This window comes from Corvus moneduloides, chromosome 1, assembly GCF_009650955.1.
Source record: "Corvus moneduloides isolate bCorMon1 chromosome 1, bCorMon1.pri, whole genome shotgun sequence".
Lineage (NCBI taxonomy): Eukaryota > Metazoa > Chordata > Aves > Passeriformes > Corvidae > Corvus > Corvus moneduloides.
In genome coordinates, this window is record NC_045476.1 from 82,384,983 (window position 1) to 82,407,051 (window position 22,069).

General features: G+C 37.9%; 2 long non-coding RNA genes across 4 annotated transcripts in view; both read left to right on the forward strand.

Annotated features, from left to right (window-relative positions):
• Positions 1–15,192, forward strand: part of LOC116447852 — a 51,898-nt gene extending 36,706 nt beyond the window's left edge. For 2 of the 3 annotated variants that reach the window (XR_004241712.1, XR_004241715.1), the window contains exons 2-5: positions 7,751–7,853; positions 9,383–9,534; positions 14,961–15,058; positions 15,168–15,192. This is a non-coding gene — a long non-coding RNA (uncharacterized LOC116447852). The remainder of the gene's footprint in view (positions 1–7,750; positions 7,854–9,382; positions 9,535–14,960; positions 15,059–15,167) is intronic. The other variant, XR_004241716.1, reaches the window with a different exon arrangement.
• Positions 15,193–15,201: 9 nt separating this feature from the next.
• On the forward strand, positions 15,202–19,098 carry LOC116447848. Its single transcript, XR_004241711.1, has 3 exons — positions 15,202–15,316; positions 17,933–18,015; positions 18,932–19,098. It is a non-coding gene; the product is annotated as an uncharacterized LOC116447848 (long non-coding RNA).
• The last annotated feature ends 2,971 nt before the right edge of the window (positions 19,099–22,069 follow it).

Here is a 22,069-nt window from a genome sequence, read left to right on the forward strand (position 1 = left end):
GCATAATTGATATTAAATAATGAACAAGATGGTTGTTTTCTGGTTTTGGGTTGGTTTTGTTTGTTTTTAATGGGTGTAAGGAGAGACTATATGTTTATTGTACCACTGAAATCAACAAAATATTTTCAGGAATTGCAACTTTTTGCAGTTTACCCAGCCTCAAATTTACAGTTAGATGATTCTGAAATATCTAAGATTCAAAATTCCATTGTCAGGAAAAAGTGAAGAAGCTACTTTCAGAGCTCAGTGATTCCTTAGCTGTCCATTAAACAGTGTTTCAGCTGCCTTTGGCATTGAGACAAGTTGCATAAATACATGGAAATAGATTTAAAGCAATATGAGAGTTCTTGTGTTTAAGAAAAATGTCATCATACATGTTACTTCAGATGATATTATTATTATAAAGCTTGTACTAATTTAGCCCAAGCAGTACTCAAAGGTGTGATTTGGGATTTATAACTGTGCTGTATCCAGTAAGACATGCATAAAGATCCTTGAGTGGCCTGATATTCATTTTCTTTTTATCTCTCAAAGAGATGTAAGATCAGGTGTAAATTCTAAGAGAGGTACAGGCCAGTCAGAACCACCACTTCATATGGTTGGTGATTGCCCAGCCATCTAGTTTGTCCAGGTGTCTCTGCAGGGCCTCCCTGTCTCAAGGGAGTCAACAGCTCCTGTGTCCAAGTAATTTGTGAAGATGTTGAAGAGCACAGGGCCGAGAATGGAGCCCTGCAGAACCCCATTAGTGACAGATCTGATGTCACCCCATTCACTATGACCCTTTGTGCCTGACCCATGAACCAGTTGCTCACCCATCCCATGATGTGTTTATCCAGCTGTGTGCTGGACATTGTGTCCAGAAGGATCCTGTGATAGACAGTATGGAAAGCTTTACTGAAAACCAAAAAGAATACATCAGCTGAGACTTCCTTGTCTCTAAACTGAAGAGACAAGGATTTGATGGCTGGACCACTTAGTGGATAAGGAACTGGCTGGATGATTATAGCTGAAAAGTTGCAATTAGCTGCTTGATGTCCAGGTGGAGACCAGCAACTATTGGTGTTCCCTCAGGGACACGGACAGTGCTACTGAGGAAGAAATTCTTTACTGTGAGGGTGGTGAGACACTGGAAGGGGTTACCCAGAGAAGTTGTGGATGTGTCATCCCTAGAATTGTTCAAGGACAGGTTGAGTGAGGCTTTGAGGAATCTAGTCCATTGGAAGGTTCCCTGTCTGTGGCAGCAGGGATGGAAGTAGATGATTTTTAAGGTCCCTTCCAAACCCAATCTCTTTATAAATGTATGGTTCTTCTTGATTCATGAATGTATTACTTGCAGAAACAGGAAGACTACTACATAGGAAGCAGAGGTATCACATAATCAGCTTTAGCTGAGAGATTTGGGGGGATGGAGAAGAGAGTTAATAATTATGTCACTGTATTCAATTATTATAATTACCTTCTTTATGTAGCAAGTTAATGCTTCCTAGGAAAAAAGCTTCATATTTATTATTTCTGTCTGCTTTGGAGAGTGATGGAATAAGAACTGGACAGACACATTCTTGTGCTTAGATTTCAAACAGATTTGCTGATGAACTTGAATAGTAATATCTTTCAAGAATGGAAGCAATACAGTTGACCTTGGTGGGATAGAAAAATCACATCTAAAGCAAATTGATATGATCCACAGAAAATTGACAGCAAAATTCAACATATTTAGTTCCCATTATAGGGAAGGGCAATTTCATCATCATCTTTATAGCCTATGTAGGCTCTTTTTGCCTTGCACAGTTCAGCATTACTTCACTACACAGATGTTCATTTTATGCTACAAGTTTTGTGGCAGTCAGTCAGGATTAGTGATAAACAAGATGCACTAGCACAGAAAATGCTTTTTCACTGAGAACTCACTTGAAAACATCCAACTATGCTATACCCAAAGATTTGCAAATAGAACGTTTGTGTGCAGACAGGGCAGAAGCACCCAAGTACAGATTTGCCTATGTAATGATATAGTCTTCATATCCAGTGGTTTTACTGTGCCTAATTTGCAAATGCTTTCAGTGTATATTTGATTATTGTTCCCAGCAGTATTACCAATATAACAAGCAAAATCTCCTGAGTCCTGTAATAAATACAAAAGCTCTTACTTAAAGACCTTTCTAAGAATAAGACTTGTTCTGGGGACTTCAGGTCCTTGTGTAATTCTCTAACGACATCCTGATGAGCATCCACTAAGTGGATCTGACTCCTCTTTCCATCTTAGTCTTGGGAGAAATCAGTATGTGCTCAGGGTTGTAGGTAAGGGTAGGGGGTTGACCTTGGTGCTCATATTCCCATCCAAACCATCTTGCGAGCAAATGTTTTAATGAAGAATTCATACTAACAAAAGTTCTATAAAATTGTGCTGGGTAGACTGTGGCCAGATGCCAGATCCCCATCCAGCCACTCTCTCACTTTCATTTTTAAACAGTATAGGGAGGAAATAAGATGGTAGTTTGTGGGGTGAGGTAAAGACAACCACCATCTACACACAAAGCAGACTCAACTTTGAGAAAATTAATTTCATTTGTTTCTAGTTAAAAACAGAGTCGTACAGTGAGAAAAGAGTGAAAAATCTTCCCTCTATGCCCCCTCCTTCCTAGGCTCACCTTCACTATTCCATTCCCCACTGCCCGGCTCGTGCAAGGGGGTGGGGAATGGGGGGACTGCGGTCAGCTTACGCATCCTTCCTCCTCACACATTATCCCTGCTCCAGCCTGGAGCATTCCCAGTGGCCGCAGGGAAGCCCCTGTCCCGCCGGAGTCTCTCCCTGGCCCAGGGCCATCCGTGCCGGGTCTCTCCCGCCTCCGTCCCCGCTCCCGCTGTCCCCTCAGGCTCGCGGGGCTGTTTCCCGCACGGTTCCCCCGCTCGGCCCTGGCTGCCGGGCAGCGTTTTGCCCTCCCTTGGCCAGGCTTTTTCCGGGGCTCTCGCCCGCCCGCCCGCCCGTGGCTGAGGGGCTCAGCCGTGCCCTGCGCTGGGGCCGCTGCAGCCGCTGGCACCGCCTGGGCCCGGCCCGGGCAGCCCCGGCACTGCCCCAGCGCTGCCGCCGCCACCGGGGCACCTCGGCCTGTAAAGTAAGTACGTAGCAAACTGCCTTTGCTTACCTTCTTAAAAATAAATATTTTAAAGTGTGTAAATATTTTGCCTCATTTATTGCCAGTGTGCACCTTTCACTGTGGAATACCTGTCTAAATGGAAAGAACTGAGAGGATCAGCTGTACTCGGTACCACTGTGCCACCCCAAAAGCTCAGAGCACAGAGCTAACATTCTGCAGTATTCATACTTGGTGATACAGTATAGATGAAACAAATGTTGAAGAGTAAAAGCACTGTGTCTGGCCTCCATCTATGGGGAATTCTCCCTAGCGCTCATGATCCCTCCTGTGGGTTCAGTCTACTGGGTTCCACAAAGCGCTGTGGAAACTATTAGAAAACTGCCATGAGATGAGCCATAGTTTCTTGATAATACTGATCAGAAAGAATTCAGGTCACGAGCTTTCATTGATTTCTTTCCGTGTACCTCGAAACATATTATGAATTTTGATGTAGTTATTTAGAAGCTAGATACAGTTATTAACATACAGGGACGGTAGAATTGATGGGCTCAATAAAGCGTAAATGTTTTCCAGAAGCTGTTTGTTTGTGAGTCCTCTCAAACTACAGTCTTGTCTTAGAGAAACTGAGACAAAACTGAGAAAAATTATTGACAAATTTAATTAAAAAATATAAAAGGAATTTCATGTACAGAATACCAGATATGTACTGGATGTGTAGAATAAACATTACCTTCAATAAATGTTTGTTTAAGCAGCATAACATTTCATGCTTTCATTGCAAAAAGCCTATGCTTGGCAAACTTTCGAAAAATATTTTGAACTTCGATAGAAACAAGTGTGCTAATGTAGTTTTAATAAGCAAAGACATGTTGGAGGTTAAGATAAGAGGGTAGTCTGTTTTTCATTATGATCAGTGCCTCATTTTTTCAATTAAAACAAAAGCCATAAAAGTTTCATGTAGTCTATTATTGTATCAGTTTTTTGGTCTTGTCTCATGTGCTTTAAAAGTCACTGAGACTAATATAAAACCTTGACCTTACATTGTGGTTGAGGTTGAATGCTATGGTTACCTACAGTTCAAAAAATATAATTAGCTTTATAATACAAAGGTAGTGAATATGTTCCTTTCTGGGATTCTCTGTGGAATGACTTCAGAAAAAAAGGCATGGTCTCCAATTTGAGGTCTTTGTGACTGTCACAGCCCTCTGGATTAAAGCTGTGTAGGGCAGTGTATGCCTATGTCAACTCTAAAAAAAAATGGTGTCGACATCTGTGTCTGTCTACAGCAGATTTTTGTCCAGAGGAATAATCTCTATGAAAAGCTGTAGTTTGTAATATCAGAAGTTCATCAAGACCTTTGTCAGTTCTCCATTGTAAAGAGCTTTTAGGTCCCTTTATAGTTAAGGGCTACCAAGAAGGGTATATAGCTGGATGAGTTCTCCTGCAATACCAGATGAATCTTTTGGATTGATCCATTCCATGTCTTCTGGTCCCTTTGACTCTGAGTAGCTACTGACTGCTTAATGCCTGCTAAATGTTACATGTAGAAGCTAGTGCCTGGGCTGCTGGTATTTCAGCAAATCGTGAGATATGTGTGGGATGGAGGACAAATACTTTATTTGTGTCAGATGGGAAACAGTTCTCAGGGGCCTTGTTTTCCAGATGTTAAAGCACACTTTTTCTTTTATTATGACAAAGTGGAAGTTATTTGCCTATTATTTTTTTTTTTTTACTGCCTCTCAGGATTTTTCTTTGTGTCTCTGTCCCGCACATGATGAGTATGGGGGTAGGGAGAAAATAATATTTTCACCTCATGGCTGCACAAATACTTGTATTGACATAAGTGAAGAAGCAGTGTAAAATGTTAACTTGGGGTATTGTACTGGTTTTGGCTTAAATAGAGTTAAATTTGTTCACAGTAGCTTGTATGGGGCTATGTCTTGCTGAAAAAGGTGTTGGTAAACCACTGGTTGATAACTCACTGTTTTTGTTAATGCTGAGCAGAGCTTACAATACAGCAAGGCCTTTTCTGCTCCTCAGACTGCCCTGCCAGCAGGTTGTCTGGGGGTGCAGGGAAGCTGAGAGGGGACGTATTTGGGCAGCTGACCCCAACTGACCAAAAGGGTGTCATGCTCTCCTTTTAAAATTTTGGGGGTGGGTAGTGCTCAGGAATTAGCTGGGCATTGGTCAGTTGGTTTATTTTTAATTATTAAGCTGTTTTTATGTGAACTCATGAATTTTCTCACTTTTATCCTTCTGTTTCTGTCCCCCATCTCACGTGGGGGTTAAGGGGACAGTGAGTGAGGGGCTTTGTTGTGCTCAGTTGCCATCTGTAGCTAAACCATGACAGGTGATTTAAAAAATATATGAAACTTTGGCTTGCTTGTCGCCAGATGCACTTCCAGGAATGATTTAGTCTTGGATTCAGAAGTCTTTTGAGATTAAAATGCAATTTCAAAAATACACCGTAGCTGTGATCAGATTCTTTGCAACCAGATTGTTTGGGGTTTTCAATCAGTACTGCTCATATCAACTCTGTTAAGTCAACTCAGTAAGTCACAAGAAAAAACATGATTGAGCACAATATGTACTTTGGTTGCTGGTCTAGTCCCAAACAGGCAAAAGAGCTAATCCAGCTGAGGATATTTTGCCCTCTTATATGTGGATATTTAACTTCTGTTAATTCCAGGTATTGCCCACATTTGTTGAGCTGCTAAGTTTATCGCCTGGACAGTGTCAGTGGAACTGATTAAAATTTATGCAGCACTGTGCTGTTGAAAGTAAAATAACATAAGAAATTAAAATTAATAAAGAGTTGGGGGACTTTGCTGGGGTTCTCTTGAGACATATGTAAGTGAAAAAAACAATTCCTGTGTACTTAAAAAAAACAAAACAAAACAACAAAACAAACCAACTCCCTGAAAAATTTATTTTGGGGAAGTTTTCTTATAAGTATACTTTAAAACACAGATATATATATATATAACCACTGGTATTTTGAAAAGATTCCTGTCTGCCTCAGTGACAAAATACTTTTGACCATATACAGAGGATCATATTTTATTAATGGCTGTATTTGAAACAAAATATATGATTACATACAATTTTCTGCTAAATTATGTGTCTTTCACATCATTAATATAACAGCTACCTCATCAAAATATTAGCTACCATTCCATCATGAGAAGATTAATAGAAAAGTTTAGAAAGAAGCTGAGCCTGATCAGAGTTTTGGAAATTTTAATTTGGAATGGCTTTGACCATCATTCGGAGTCTTTTGAAAGTAGAGAGATTTCAGCTGCTTTCATTTACTTGGACATGTGAGTTATTGGCAAGAATAACAAATATTCCGTGGTCATCAAACTGGAGCATGAGCTACTTCACTACAGATGATCTGCTAACTTTTCATTTCCTCGTGTAGCTTGATAAATTTAAACAGGTTCACTGATGGCCTCTAAGCCCTGTAAGAGCTAGGCCTTTCAGTTCTGCAGTGCATTTTTCAGTTACAGATCACTACAAATGTCAAATCTCTAATCAACTACATGATAATACCAATAGTTAAAAAAGAGAAAGCAGGCAATAACAAAGAAATGTTAAAAGTAGCAAGTATCCTTCTGTAAATGCTGGCTTTAAATTCTTCAATTTCATTTTCACTGTAATATCTGTGATCAATTTTTAAAATTTGATTTAGTATTTTTTTATTATAAGTTGAATGTTAGACATTTCAGTGAAGTCCTTGTGTTTTCTGTCACCCAAATAATCTGAAATTTAACCTATTCATACGAATTATTTGCATGATATCGAAAGTGAATCCACATACACAGTACAAAATCTTAATACTTCTGAAAAGAAAATACCTCTGAAGACTACTGACTCAGGCAAAGGCTGGCCTTCATGATACCAGAAACAGAACTGTTCTTCACACATTTAGAACAGGGCCCACCATGTGCCTTATCCATAACTGAGATGGTAGGTAGGACTTCTGCTATGCTGATAACAAAATACCCACTTTGCCCAAGCTAGAAAGGTTAATGGACACCATATACAATACAGTCAGACAAGGGCTGAAGTGGAATTCTGCTACAGAGAGTTGGTATCACCAGTTACAGCAAATAGATTTCTGCCAATAAGACTCTAATGCTAATGCATTGTGCAATGCCTGCACAATTGAGCTGTCCGAGATTTACACTGATTTTCCTCGTTTATGTGGGCCTGGGAGCAACCCTTAACTGATTATATGAATAGATCTGCAAATTTCATAGCAAAATTAGGTGTATTTATAGTTGGGTTGGTCCTCTGTCAATTCAAAATACAGTGTATTCCAGTCACTTTGTAAAGAAGTATTAATCAAATGCTACTTAAGTTGATATAGTGACAGAATTGAGCAAAACTTATAAGACTGCTCCAATACCTTGAAAATTAATTCATTTTTATTAATTTTTGTTTTGTGTATTTGCCTTTTGTGTTTGCTTTCTATGAACACCAAGTGTTTTGCTTGCATAAATGTTCTCAGAAAAAGCATTTTACCCAAATTCTCTGAGTGCACAGCACATATCAAGGCAATCCATCAATAAAATTATGACTAAAATGAAACATTAGTAAGTAATTGAGTTTGAGTCATCCTTGGTTATTCAGCTATATGTTGTTTCTTGCAGAACATTTAAAGTATTTGGAGTATTTTTCAAAACATCCTCCTGCTTGAAGAATGACAAGTAATCAAACTTTCTATTGTAATAGGTCAAATGATGTTTTGTCATGGTAAGTACATTTTTCATTTTTAAGGCTTAGAAGACTAGAATAAACTACACATTTGTTAGTTTATCTGTAATAATCTGTGAACATTTTTTAAAAATTGATTTCTCAGAAGCATCGTGTATCCTAAGCCTGGTCTGGTGAAAGTAACAGCTCTCTAAATAAACTACTCAACTCCTGAAAGAATGAGAAGCAGCAAACCCAAAACCATGCAAGGATTGGATGCTTATACTCAGAAACAGATCAATATTTAATGCAACTTTCAGAACATTCACAGTATTCTGAAGAAAAAAAAAAAATTGTTAGACTCAACACACATATTGTGGTTTAGTAGAGAATGTCCTAGACCTGCTATAACTACTGTGTGTTTTAAATTAGATTCTGCCATTGTTCTGTGTAATATCTGCTTGAAAAATAGTCCCATTGTCAGCATGGGTGAAATACTGACTGTCCAATTTAACACATCTCTCTACGAGTCTGAATTAAAAACCTCATTAGAGGTTACTTGGAACACAGGCTTGTGCCTTTGTCACACAGGCTGTGTGCCTAGGGTTAGGCAGCAGTGTGAGTATTTGTAGAGTGCAACTGCAAAGTCTACTGAAATACTGTTAAGGACTCTGATCTGCAAAAATTGGAAACAGGGATTCTGATAGGTTGGAAGAGAATCACTCTAACCAGAGACAGTATTTTTACAGTTGTAATAAAAAATTATGTACCTGGAAAATTTTGATCCAGCCATGGATTAGGACATCAAATACCTCTTAAATCCATTTGTATTTCGATCTTGTAATATTTAACGTGTCTCTTGCTCTTAAAAGTTTCTCTGTAGATGTTTTACATCTTTAAATCTGATACATATTTTCGCTTTCCATTTGCATGATTTTCACTGACAGTTTTTTGCTATTATAATAAAAAATATTATGTTAAATCTTACATTCCACCTTAAGTAAAACATTTAATAGATTCTCAGAAGGAATCTGATCACCTGTGATACCTAAAGGATGTCAACAGACAAGATAGAATGGTAACAGAAGAAGAGTGGAAAGGAACTGATACACAGTGTTGAACACAAATTCTTTGTCTTTTTCTGGTTTGATAGCTGAATTTGACCTTTTCTAAAGAATTTGGCTGGAGATAGGTCAGCACTGGAAAAAAATAAAAAGTAAGATATAACAAAAATCATTTAGGGGCTGAGAGATCATGTGGCTTATAGGTTCAAGGGAGCTGTTTCGTTTGGGAAGTGAGATGTTTGCCAAGGAAGCAAAAACCGAGAAAATAAAAATCTGTTAGAGGCAAACCTCAGTGTTAGTATTTAGAAGTTATTTAGACCCTGAAGAAAAATCAGATTTGCAGTTGATGTAGGAAAAAAAGGGAAAGCAGAAGAGAACTTGGTAATACAATAGATAGGGAAGATTTCTTTATTAAGGAAACAAATTATCTGCATACCTAAAATACAATTGCAGTAGCATTTTATCATGGTGTTGGTATTCTTGGCAAGATTGGTGTTGTATTTTTGTTGGTTTGTTTTTGAGTAGAGAGTTTACTTGAAAAAGACTCTTCCAGATTGTTTGGGATTGACTTTATTAGGGCACACGTGCCAGCCTCTACACTGTGTGATGAAGAATGATAGAATGCTTTCAAGTGGAACTGAGTGTATCAGGCTTTGAGACACAGCTTCTACATAAAAGTAAGTTATTTGACTAGAAAGTCACTAAATCAAACCTGAACCCACAGGCCATGGAGACATATGTCTTGAGCTACCTGGTTTCTATAAAATCAGACTCAGACATTTTAAATGGTGTTTCAGTTTAGGAAATCTATTTATGATAACCATTTCCAGATCACTTGTATAGTACTTAATGCTGTATAAATATCACTCTTGAAGATGCACTTGGTAAATGTGAGGAGTTTGTAGATTCCAGAAATTTCTATTTCAGATGATCACAGCTTACACAGATCCATTCAAATAGTCTGCTTAGTCTGACTTTTGGTAAACTTTTTCACTACATGAATTCCAAAACTACTTGTTATTTCTTATTCAAGTGAAGAAAAAAAAAAAAAAAAAGCCTAAAATCCAGCAGATGCATTTTTTCACTTCTAGTGGAATAAAAATATTCCTAGAAGTATTCAGAAAATCTGTATTTTTGTGTAATATTCTTTGTCCTTTCCTCAGAATCCCTATTCTGTCAGTGGTCCAGTTCAGAGAGACTTGTTAGTTGATAGGTTCAATGAATATTATATGAAGAAAAAATATCTTTTAACATGAATGTACCTATATATGTGTCAACATTTATTGTCTTCCATGACTAAGTATTAATCCTAGCTAATCCATCAAAACTGAACACTCAATATTCTTTCCTGATTTACAGCTTTTTCTAGCAATACCAGTAAAGCTTTAATCTTCATACTACAGGACTTTAAAGATAACAGTATAAATCAGAAGATGAATATTTATGGAGTAGGTTCATCATTCCAGGTGATTATCTTAGCCTGTGATGGATGCAAATATATTGATGTTAATAGAATATATCTCTATAAGAATGAAAAAATTACCCCATACAAAGGATGGAAAAAAATCAAATCAGCTTCATTTCTTTTTCTCAAGTGAATATGCAACTCCTCCCATTTACTTTGCAAAAGCAGTTGCCTTGAAACATCAGACTATTTTACTCCATCTTCTGTATTGTTCAGTTTGTTTCAGTCAGACAAATAGAGCATATAGTCAAGACTTAATTTCCTTATTCACTGAACACAATACAGTAGAAGTATGAGTGTAATACTTCTATTGTATAGCTGTATAAACTAATGTGAAGTGAGAGTAAAACTTTCACTCAGGTGCGCATTAGAATGCGGAGAATTTCTACAGAATGTGGCAAATAACGCTGGTTAAATAAAAAGGGTTGACATATATTACATGATCGGACCATTATTTCACTGCCAATATATGTAACTTTCTCAAAGGATTCAATATGACAGCCTAATTTGGCTAGAGACAAAACAGGTACATTTGATTAGAGAAAATATTTTGGTGTGTGTCAACTGAACAGTTAATGACTTTTATTTCTTTCAAATGATACATTAATCTGTCACCTACCTCAAAAGACCTTAATTTTTACTGGTTCTGACTCTTGATTTTGCTTATTTTTTTCTGAATGTTGTTATATACACTTCATAATCTAAAGTGCTGAAAGAGCAGATAGAAGAAATTATGGCCAGATTCTCAGACTTAGCACTTTACCCAAATTTTTTTTTCATCAGTTTCAATGGAATTACTAATGAAATAAAGCACTAATATAATCTGAGTAAAAATGTGAACCTCCTGTAATAAATCTGATGATGATTTGACAACAGCAATCTGTCCCACTGTTGTGCCTTACAGAATAACGAAACAAATTACCATCTGTTACTGAAGGAAAGGGGTATATACCATACAAGCCTGCTACCAGAACAGGATACGTCCCTCCTAACCCTGCTTCTTGGTATCAGTAAGCAGTAGTGGGTGGAATGCGCAGAGTAGATAAAATATCAGGTATTTGATGATTATATGAACATATTCAGAAACATGGTAAAATCTGAAAAGCTACCAAACAGAGGCTTGTTGTTCTTAATAACATGACTTGCTCCAAGTGAAATTGCAAGATAATTTCCATACCTTCTGGAAAACTCATCCTTAAAATGATGAGTCAGTCATGAATTAGCAGATGGACGTAACAGGATCTCCTCTGATCAGACCCCTGGTACTCTGACTGTGTTTTATCGGAGCCTTTGTGGAATCTCATTCCACAGGCATTCCTTTTCTTCTTCCACTTCTCTAAAGTTCGTCCTTGGTAAACCAGATAGGCTTTAACCCATAGGCTTATTGTGGCATTCAAGGTTAGGAAAATAATCATTGTAGTATCAATTAATGAAATAAGAATGAAGCCAGTTCTAATATAGTCAGCTCAGAAAACAAGATATGTTGGTTGAACACAATTACTTAAAGGTGCCTCAGAGAAGAAAATTGGGTCTGTGGCCTTTTTTTTTTATTATGAAATATAAACAAGGCCAGAAAGTTTGTTATTTGTCTTTAAATAAATGATATTTACATTCACACTGAATATAAAAAAAACCCCAAACAAATTAATCTTTCTTGGAACATTTTTCAGATAAACTAATTAATACCTTTGAATAGCAGGCAGCATTTTTTAATGACAAACATCATGTAAAGAAGAGTAAAAAATGTTCTCATGTCACTGACATGAGTCATGCATAGGCATGAGTATTGGACAGTTATTACCTGATATTTCTGCAGACAAAATCAACTGATCTGTAACTGTTCTACATTGATTGTAGAATATTTTTAAGCAGAACCTTGCAATCATACTTATCATGGCAATGAGATAGACAGTGAATAAGCTTTACAAAAACTATACATAAAGGGTCTGAAGTTCTCCAAAGATTGAAATGACACTTCAAACTCTTTGGTTGGTCATACTGCTGAAGACATAATTCAGCTAGCAAGGACAAGTTAAAAAACCCAGGGGTATGGGTGGGTTACCTTCTAGTGTTTGCAGCCAGCCTGGAAACTGGTCCATATCTGCTCTAATAATTTACATGCTTGCTTCTCAGCTAACCTGAAAGCATTTCCAATTGATTTTAGTGGGTTGAAATCTGTGTCCTCATTTTTCTCTGTGCTATCAACATCTACAGCATTTCTGGAGAAGGCGCAATAATGGTACCATTGCCATATTTTATGAGGCAATAATAATGACCCTAGTAAAGTTAAAATGAAGAAATGTAATAAAAGGAAGGATATATGCCCAGGAGTGTAATCATGGCCATTTTTTTCCCTATCCTGACTGAAGGATTATCTTTCTGTGAGCAGACAGATTTAGAAACAGTTCCTATGAAAGAGGAAGGTAAAGAAAAGGGCAGTGTGTGATAATAACTACTCTCTAGCTCTAAAGGGAACATTCTCAGCTGGATGGAAAAGGTGAAGATTACCATGTCATAAATTCTTAAAGACTCTCATTTTCTCCAGTGTTGTCACAAAACTCTCTCTGTTTGTTGAATAAGGAAATTACAACTTTAAGTCGCTGGAAGCTGTCACTGCCAGCAAGGATGCCAGTTACATTTTTGGAACACTCTCTTACTACACCATCTGGATGCCTTTAGTACAAAGTCCAAACATGAAATCACATGGGACCACATTTGTAACAGACATACTTATTTGAGAAGAGGAAACATTTTTCCTCCATACAGAAATACTAGACTAAATCCTTAATAATATAAAAATAAACTGGATTTCTCATCTTTTTGTAACTCAGTTCTTCATCTGATCTTTCTTAGACATTTTTAATAGTACATGGGATATAGATGACAGAATGTCACGTCATGGTTTTAACATTGTGAGGTGTGCAGAGAACAGCCAGGGATTGCTTCCTTGTTTTTTCCAGTGTGACAGCTGTACTCTGTACACTGCAGTCTTACTTATCATTCATATTTACGTAAATATTAAGTATTTTACTGTCTGATAATAAATTGTTTTGCTTACATTTTCACAATACACCATTTTCTCCTTCTAGAGGTACATAATGAAAATACATGTTCAAACCAAACATTAATTTAATTTGAAACTTTTTGCTCAAGTCTTAACCAATTCTTTTCAAAGTGTCAACTGTTGCTAAAGAAAAGTAAGAATCTGTGGCTTTGCAGTATTGAAGACTTCTGTCTTCAAAGTAGTTGAATACTTGATGACTGAGCCTTATATCTGTTACAATCACATTACGACAGCAGTTTTTGTAATAATTTCTACCCTGTGCAACTTCCATTCTCAGCATCTATTCTGAGGTTAGGCTAAATAGATGTGAATGTTCACCCACTCTGATGGGGTATTACTGCTAAATTTTCAGTTATGCAGCAGGATCACAGTTTTTCTCAGTTCTCTTACCTGTAGTCTTTCCATATGCAAAACCAGAAAGAACAAAACATTATAAACTTACTTACACTGTTTATCTTCATTATAAATTCCAAATTGACTCTCACTTAGGTAAATAGAATCTATTATGAAGTGTTGCAGTGGGGAAACAATGAAGGGTTTAGGTCAGCATAAAACTTTGAAAATACTTCAGATTTTTCTGTGTGTTTATGTGTCACATAAAATATTGGGTGGTTAATACAAATTGCTGTGGTTAGGCCTGTAAACAGAAATGACTACCTCCTAGATGTTTTCATTGCTGTAACTATAGTCAAAGAATTATTTATGTTTGTGGCTTTTTCTTGGGGAAATGCAATCTTAAAAATATATGAGACTTTTCGGTAAGATATAGTTCACTAATAATGATGCCAATGGTGCCAAAGAACTGATGCCTTAAGGCCTGGAAATAAAATCACATACAGGCTACCTTAAACCAGAAGACATTAGGCTTTCTTGAAGGCATATTAGCTCTGGGTGGTTTTCTGATTATTTCAGTTTTTTTTGTTTCAACTAACCAGCAATATGGTGTGTAGTTTTTTGTACAAACTTAAACATTACCCTCAAATATGATCCAAACCTGTGTATAGTGGGACAGTCTGCTCTTTTGGTAAGTCCTCAGTTCACAAAAGATAATACCACAATCTGTGCATTACCTGAGATGTAGTTCCTTAGAAACCAATGTACTTGTATCCATGTAGACAATGAGACAAAAGGAGAAATTGCATAGCTGCTTGTAATGTGACAGGATGCTTTATGAAGCAATAGGATAAAGCAATATGTTACTCAAATAAAGCTATTTCTGTGGCTAATTCTGACAAAGCCAGAAGAAATGAGATTTGCAGATTTGTGCTTTAACAGCAGTGTAAGTTTATTTTAGAATTGCAACCTTGAACTGCCGGTGCATCCTACTGTGACAGTAGAATTTCAGTTTTACTGAAATTGCACTTTAGGAAAAAAAATAAGAGCCTGAAAAATTATCTTTGCATGCAGTCAACATTACTTATCTCTAGAAAAAAAGGATCAGAACATTTTTTGATGCTACATTCATTTGCTACATGAGTATTGAACTTAGAACTGAATGTTTTGTGTAAAGAATGGAAAATAAATTCTTGGCTTTCATGTCTTTAACTCCTCCCTTTGTTTATCTTTTGCACTAGACTGCACTAACATCTCAGTTCATGAGAAAATGTAGAGAAGTGGATCTCTGTCTCATTTATCAACTTTCTTAAGGTGACTGAGCACTAGTGAAGCATCTGTAAGTATCAGTTATATAATAAGATTATGTGATAAAGGTGTTTAAAATAAATGCAATGTATTTTGAGAATGAGGATCATTTCAATGGCATAACATTTCTTCTTGGACAGGAAAGAAAATGTGTGTTTCCAAATTAAAAAAAAAAAAAAAAAAGGAAGAAGAAGAAGAAAGAAAAAGAAAGGATTAATTATGCTTTTATGTTTTATTCCTTGTTTCTGACAGGTTTAGCAGCTACCAGCTACAAGCTGGATGTCAACAGGTAAGTCCTCTGTTACTCTCAATGCTTTGCAACCTCATATTTTGGCAAAATAAGCTTTAAATGCGTAAGGAAATTTATCTCAAGTCAGGAAGTTTCTTAAAAATGGTATTTTCAAAGTCCTTAAGTTACAGATAAAAAAATAATGACCTATGATTTGCAATGCCAAATAAAATGAATGGGTAGGCCAACCAGATACTAAGCACCTCTGAAAAATCAGTCTATCAATCTCAGTGTCCATTATCTTCCAGAAATGTGAAACAGGAATAACAGAAGCACCCTACAAGTTGGTGGATTTATGTGTAATTCACTGAAATTTCTAAGATGCTCAGATACTGTGGTGATGAATTCTTACAGCTACAATGGCAAACAATAGAAGTAAGCAGAATTAATTATTAATTTATGTGATGTTATTTCTTTTTACACTTACATCTGCTGAAAAGGACTAAAAATAAGATTATTTTGAACTGAAAAATAACTGGTATTTTTCTTCTTGAAAATGCAGGATACGGAATTTAAAAGCTGACTCGAAAGTGTTTGTGACTATGTCAAAACCAAATTCTGTCTTCTTTAAGGTGTAGACAACTTCAGTTAATAGTACTGATAGCTGTGAATTTCAGTTATTAGATATACATTAACAAAATAAATGTACACATCATTAATTTTTAATTTTAGTCTCCAAATTTATGTTGCATGAAAGACATAAGATGAAGAGATTTCCTTCTGTTTTAGTCTCTGCTTAGATGTTATGTGCAGTATCAAATCAAAATCTTTTTGTGTTTTCTTGCCCAGGAGAAATCCATAATGTTATTTGGAATACATTCTCCCAGTGAAATACATTCTCTCAAATATTTTCATATTTGTTTCTTCAGTGAAAATGGCTTTAGAAGAATTGTAGCATGGGAGAGTAGAGTTCTCATCTCCACCAAAAAAAAGGCTTTGAAATACTATGCCCTCGCTGAATAGCACCAGGGTGGACTTAGAAATAAGACATGTGTGTCACATAGAGGGAATACCTAAACAAAACATCCCAGTCCTGGAGTAAACTAGTAGACCACTTGAATGAGAGATGTGTACCAGTTACAGAGGGAAAACTTATGTCCTTCTTCACCTCTTCTACATCAAATGCCACTTTCACATTTTGTGCTAGTCACAAAAACAGGGTCCTCGCTTCCAGCACTTCTCTTTCTTCCTGACTGGAGTGTCCATCATCCTCCCTCTCGATCTCTATGCAGATATTCTGTCTCACAGCCTTGGACAAATTAAGTCATCTTACCTGTAACAACACAGACAATTTGCACTAGTTGAAATGGAATCAATCAGGTTGCTAGGGCAGCTCTAGCTGACTTTCACACCATTCAGTTTCTTCTCTCCTCTCATGGTATGACTGGCCATTAATCACCTTTCCTCTGGGCTAATAAGTTGATCTTGAACGAAAAGTGCAGAATTCTCTGGCTGAATAGTCTGGCAACAGCTTCAGTGTTTTAGTGCAAATGACCAGATACTCTTGACTTTGGAGTGTGGTGTACTTCTGTTTGTCTTTGGCTTCAGCTATAGCTGGCTTCCTTCTTTAGTTGTGGCAGATTATATCAAATTTGTAGCACTTTAATTTTCTGTAACTATATTATCACTGATTATGTAAATTATGTGAAAATATTCTGTTTATTGACAATGAAGGAAGAAAGATCTTGGCAAATATGCTCTTCAGAATAGTAGCCATCACTCTGTAAGGGTCGTTTGCAAGCCTACAATGTTTTAGAGAAACTATCATATGTTAAAGACATTAGATTTTACATGTAGGTAAGACATGCAAATGTCTCTACTCACTCTAAACCTCTAGTCTTCAGTTTTAGTTATTTCTATGTGAATTACATTTCCCTTGTGAGTCTGCTTCTATCCATATTTCAGTAACAGAGATGGGCCACTCAGTATTTGGTTTGGTGGGTTGACCTCATCTAATGGAACTGACTCCTTTCTGCTGTGTGTCAGGGAGAAAAAATAAGGCAGGTGATAAGATTCATGGATTGAGAAAAAAAAAAAGGTCTAATATGTGGAGCAAAAGGTACATGTGCAAGGAGAGAAAAAAAGGAATTATTTCTTTCTTCCTGTCAGCAGACAGAGGTCTAGCCACTTCCTGGGAAGCAGAGCTTCAGAATGCATAACAGTTACTTGGAAAGAAAATGCTTTAACCATCAACATACCTGCTTTTTTTTTTTTTTGTTTCTTTGAGCTTTTTGAAGACAAAATCATATGGTACAGAATATTGCTTGGTCACTTCTTGCAGTTGTATCCTCCCAGCCTCTTGCTCACCTCCAGCAAACTCACTGGGGGAGCAGAGTGGGAGAAAAAAGAAGCCTTGACTGTGCAAGTACTGTTCAACAATAGCCAAAACACTGCTGTGTTATCAACACTGTTTAGTCACAAAGTCAAACCACAGCACCACACTGGCTCCTGAGAAGAAAGTTACTTCTATCCCAGCCAGGCCTGGAACAGGTGGGGACCAGCAGAAGACTAGAAGGCTCACTGGTTCTTTCTCTTCCATATGACAGTTCTGGGTTGATGCTTGTTGCATTAAAAGGCAGATAGGACATGAATTTTCAGAACAATTTTCTTTTTCAGTGCCTGCTGTTAAAATAATTTTATTTCACCTTGGAGACTGCAGTATCGTGAATGGCAGGGGAGATGTTTCTTCAGTATCTTCAGTAAGTACTCTGCTCTCTGGAATAGTTTTCAAGGACTGTTGCTCCAGCATAATGCCACACAATGTAAGCAACTTCTATATATGTAGCATTTCATTTGACATTTTCAGTTCTCTGTGTATCATTAAATATATGTACAAACTAACATTCATTAAAGAACAGTGACATTTTCCCCTCTTCCCAGCACAGAGCCAGGGCTACATTTCAGAATCACGTCAATGGTGGGTGAGGGAGATTGGTGGGCTGGGCTGGAGACTCTCAAACCCCAGAGGAGCCAGATGGGATATTTTATCACAGTGAGGTGTGTTCCACTTGCCCATTATTTAGAGAGTTTGTTTGACTACAGCATGAGATAAAATATCACACATTTTAAATGCACAATGGCTGCTGCAAATTTAAATTATGTTAAAAACCAAAAAATGAAAGACCAAATACCTAGGTGAAAACTAAAACTGTAATTGTTGTAAACCTTTTTGATGGATTTTCATTGGGTACTGTACTGTGTTTGTGTGATGGGGTTTGGGGGAGGTGGGGAGGTGGTGCTACAGGGATATCATCAGTGAGATGCAGCCAGAAGTTTCTGCTGTGTCTGACAGACCCAATGCCCAGCTCCAGGACAGACCCGCTTTTGGCCATGGCCAAGCCAATCAGAGGTGGTGATAGCACTTCTGGGGTTGCATATCTAAGAATTAAAATGCTACAATAAGAAGCAAAGCAGAATCCTCAGACAGGTGCAAAAAGGGAGCTCGCTTATTGCCAAAACCAGGACTTTTTAAGTAATTAGGCCTTTATCAGTAACATTCCATTAAAGCCAAACAAGTATAATTCAACCAACCATCATAAACCATGATGTGAACACGTGGTGGTTATATAACTTGTTTTCTACGGTTAGATAACTTGTTTTCCACCTCTATTCCAGCTGAGTCATTACCCGGAATCCTTCTCTACTTAGCTGAAGTACAAGGAGTTAGCCATGATTTTACAAAGGCAACCAGGCCCTTATTCTGTAAGGCTCCGCTTATCTGTAACATTAAAAACAGAAAAGTTTTTGAGCAGTGGGGTGAGAACATGTGAGAGGAACAACTCTGCAGGCACCAAGGTCAGAGCAGAAGGAGAGGCAGAAGGTGCTCCAGGCACCAGAGCTGATTCCCCTGCAGCCTGTGGTGCAGACCATGGTGAGGCAGCTGTGCCCCTGCAGCCCATGGAGATCCCTGGGAGTGCAGAAATCCACTTGCAGCCCCTGGAGGAGACCCACACTGGAGCAGGTGGATGCCTGAGAGGAGGCTGAGAACCCCTGGGAAACACATGCTGGAACAGGCTCCTGGCAGGGACCTGCAGACCCATGGAGAGAGGAGCCTACACTGGAGACATTTTCCTGTTTTGTGACCCCATGGGGGACCCACGCTGGAGCAGGCTGTCCTTGAAGGACTGTACCCTGTGGAAGAGTGACCCACATTGGAGCAGTCTGTGAAGAACTGTTTCTTGTGGGATGGACTCATGTTGGAGAAGTTCATGGAGAACTGTCTCCTGTAGGAGGGACTCCACACTGGAGCCAGGGAAGGACTCCTCTCCATGAGCAGTAGCAGAAACAATGTGTGATGAACTGACCATAACTTCCATTCCGTGTCTCTCTGCACTACTCGTGGGGAGGAGGTAGATCTGGGAACGAGGGAGGAGTGGGGGGAAGATTTTTAAGATCTATTTTCTTCTCATTATTCTGCTCTGATTTTGTTGGTAATAAATTCAAGTAATATCCCCAAGTTCAGCCTGTTCTGTGACTGTACTCGATGAGTGATCTCTCGCTGTCCTTACTTCCAGTCATGAACCTTTAACTGTATTTTCTGTCCCTCTCCACTTGCAGAGGGAGGTGATAGAGCAGCTTTCATGGGTACCTGGCATACAGCCAGGGTCAACAGGCCACAATGTTTTTGGTGCTGAAAACGGGGAATGAGCCAGGGACCTTTAGGGACCTTGGAATTTTTAGTCTGTCAAACTATTCTAATAAGAAATACAATATTCATCATTTATATATTGTGTTAACTGCAAGACAAATATCACTGATGCCATTTTTGAAGTTTAAAATTAGATTTGTCTCTAAACATACCATTGTTAAGTATTTTCTTTTTGTGTCTGTCTTCCTCTGTCTGTCTCCCAAATCCATACCTTATTTTACTCATTCCAAAAGAATTAACTGCTAACAAGAGCTCTTAGGTTTGTCAGCTACACTTCACAGACAGTTTAACAAGCTACTTATTGTAAATCTTCTTAGAGAAAATCTTGTTTAAAATTACATAGTTTGCATTTATAATGCTGAAGTAATGCTAGTTTACAGGTTTATAGGAATAAGAATAATAACAAGAAATAAACGTAAGCTGTGCAACGAACATCCCTTCATGAAGAAAAAGCTGCAGTTTAAAGATCAACTGTTGACAGAAACATGGTTTCTGATCAAACAGCTGGAGGAAATCCTGAGTTAAAAGATGTCTTTTGTTAAGCATCTTACAAGAATTATCCATACACTTGCATAGCTAATCCAGGTTACTGATCTTCAAAAAGACATGACAACATAACACATGGGCTGTAACTTGTTCAAATGCCCATAAATCATTATGACATGAATAATAAACTTAGCTAAATGCATGGTTGTCAGTTCTATAGGATTAAAAAGGTTTATTTGAAGGGTTTAATTTAAAGGGTTCATGTAAATATCCCCAAGGCTTTGCATTAATGCACAAGTTATTCTGCAAATCTGCTTTTTAAATTGACAGTGACAGCAAAAAGAGAATTTATTTTTTTTTCCTTTGGATAAAACCTGTACACAAATGCCATAAAGCCTTCATGCCATGGTGACTAAGACTAGATCTAATGAAGAAATTAAGCACCTACAACTTAGGTCCTACAATGTCTCAATGGTTAGCTCCTCCTCACTAACACAAGTACAGAAAGAGGTATTGAGTTTGCTTCAAATAAATGGGGCATTCAGATTCCACAGCATTCATTTGAAAATCTAGATGTTTATCAGGGAATTTTGGTTAGTTTCCATTCCCTCTGAAACTACAGGATGATAGGAAGATTGCTCAGACAAGGTTGTTCAGGGCTTTATCCTGAAAATCTTGAACCTTGAAAATCTTCAAGGATGGAGAGAGCACAGCCTCTCTGGGCTGTCTCTTCAACTGCTTGGCTGTCTGCAGGGTGAAAGAGTCTCCTTACAAACAACTGTTTTTCCCTGTGCTTGTCATCTCTCATTTCCCCACCGTGCACCACAGCGAAGGTAACTCCATGTTGTCAATAAACTATTCAGAGGTACCAGCAGGCTGCATTTATTTCTACCCAAGGCCATTTCTCCTCCAGGCTGAACAAGCCCTGGTCCATCAGCCTCTCCTCACAGGAAAAGTGTCACAGACCTCAGCCGTCTTGAAGGCCCTCCCTCCTTCCTGTGCTGGAGGGATCCCACAGCTTGGAGTATACAGACAGGAACTTAGGAGTGCTGAGCAGAGGTGGACAGTCCCTCCCCTCAGGGTCCTGGCTATCTCCCTGTGAATAACTCCCAGGGTGCTGTTGGCCATCTCTGCACCTGGGCACACTGCTAGCTCATGCTCAGCTGGTGTTTCCCAAGGCGTCCAGGTTCTTTCCATCCACCTTGCCAAGGGAAGCACTAATTTGTTGAATGTCATAAAGTTCAGTACTATGAACTGACTGAAATAATACACCTAGTATTATTTCCCAAAAGATTGAGAATGAAAATAAGATCATTAAATCCCCGGATGAACCAGCAATCCATCACTGCTAGATGTTCTAGCTATCAGAGTATCGAACTGCAATCACATACTTTCTGAATTTTTGGTGTGGTGCCTTATCTCTAAATCCCATTTTAGATTAGTATATCTTTTACTAAATGATTATTGATAGCTTCTAAACATATGGTCTTATAGGAGAACATTTGCTAGACCCTGTTATGTTCAAACTTATTCCAGCACTACACGGCTCTTAGTCTAAATAAGTCTTCTAGGATGTTTCCTTTGTTGTTGCTTTATAGTTTTGTTTGTCTAACAGTGTT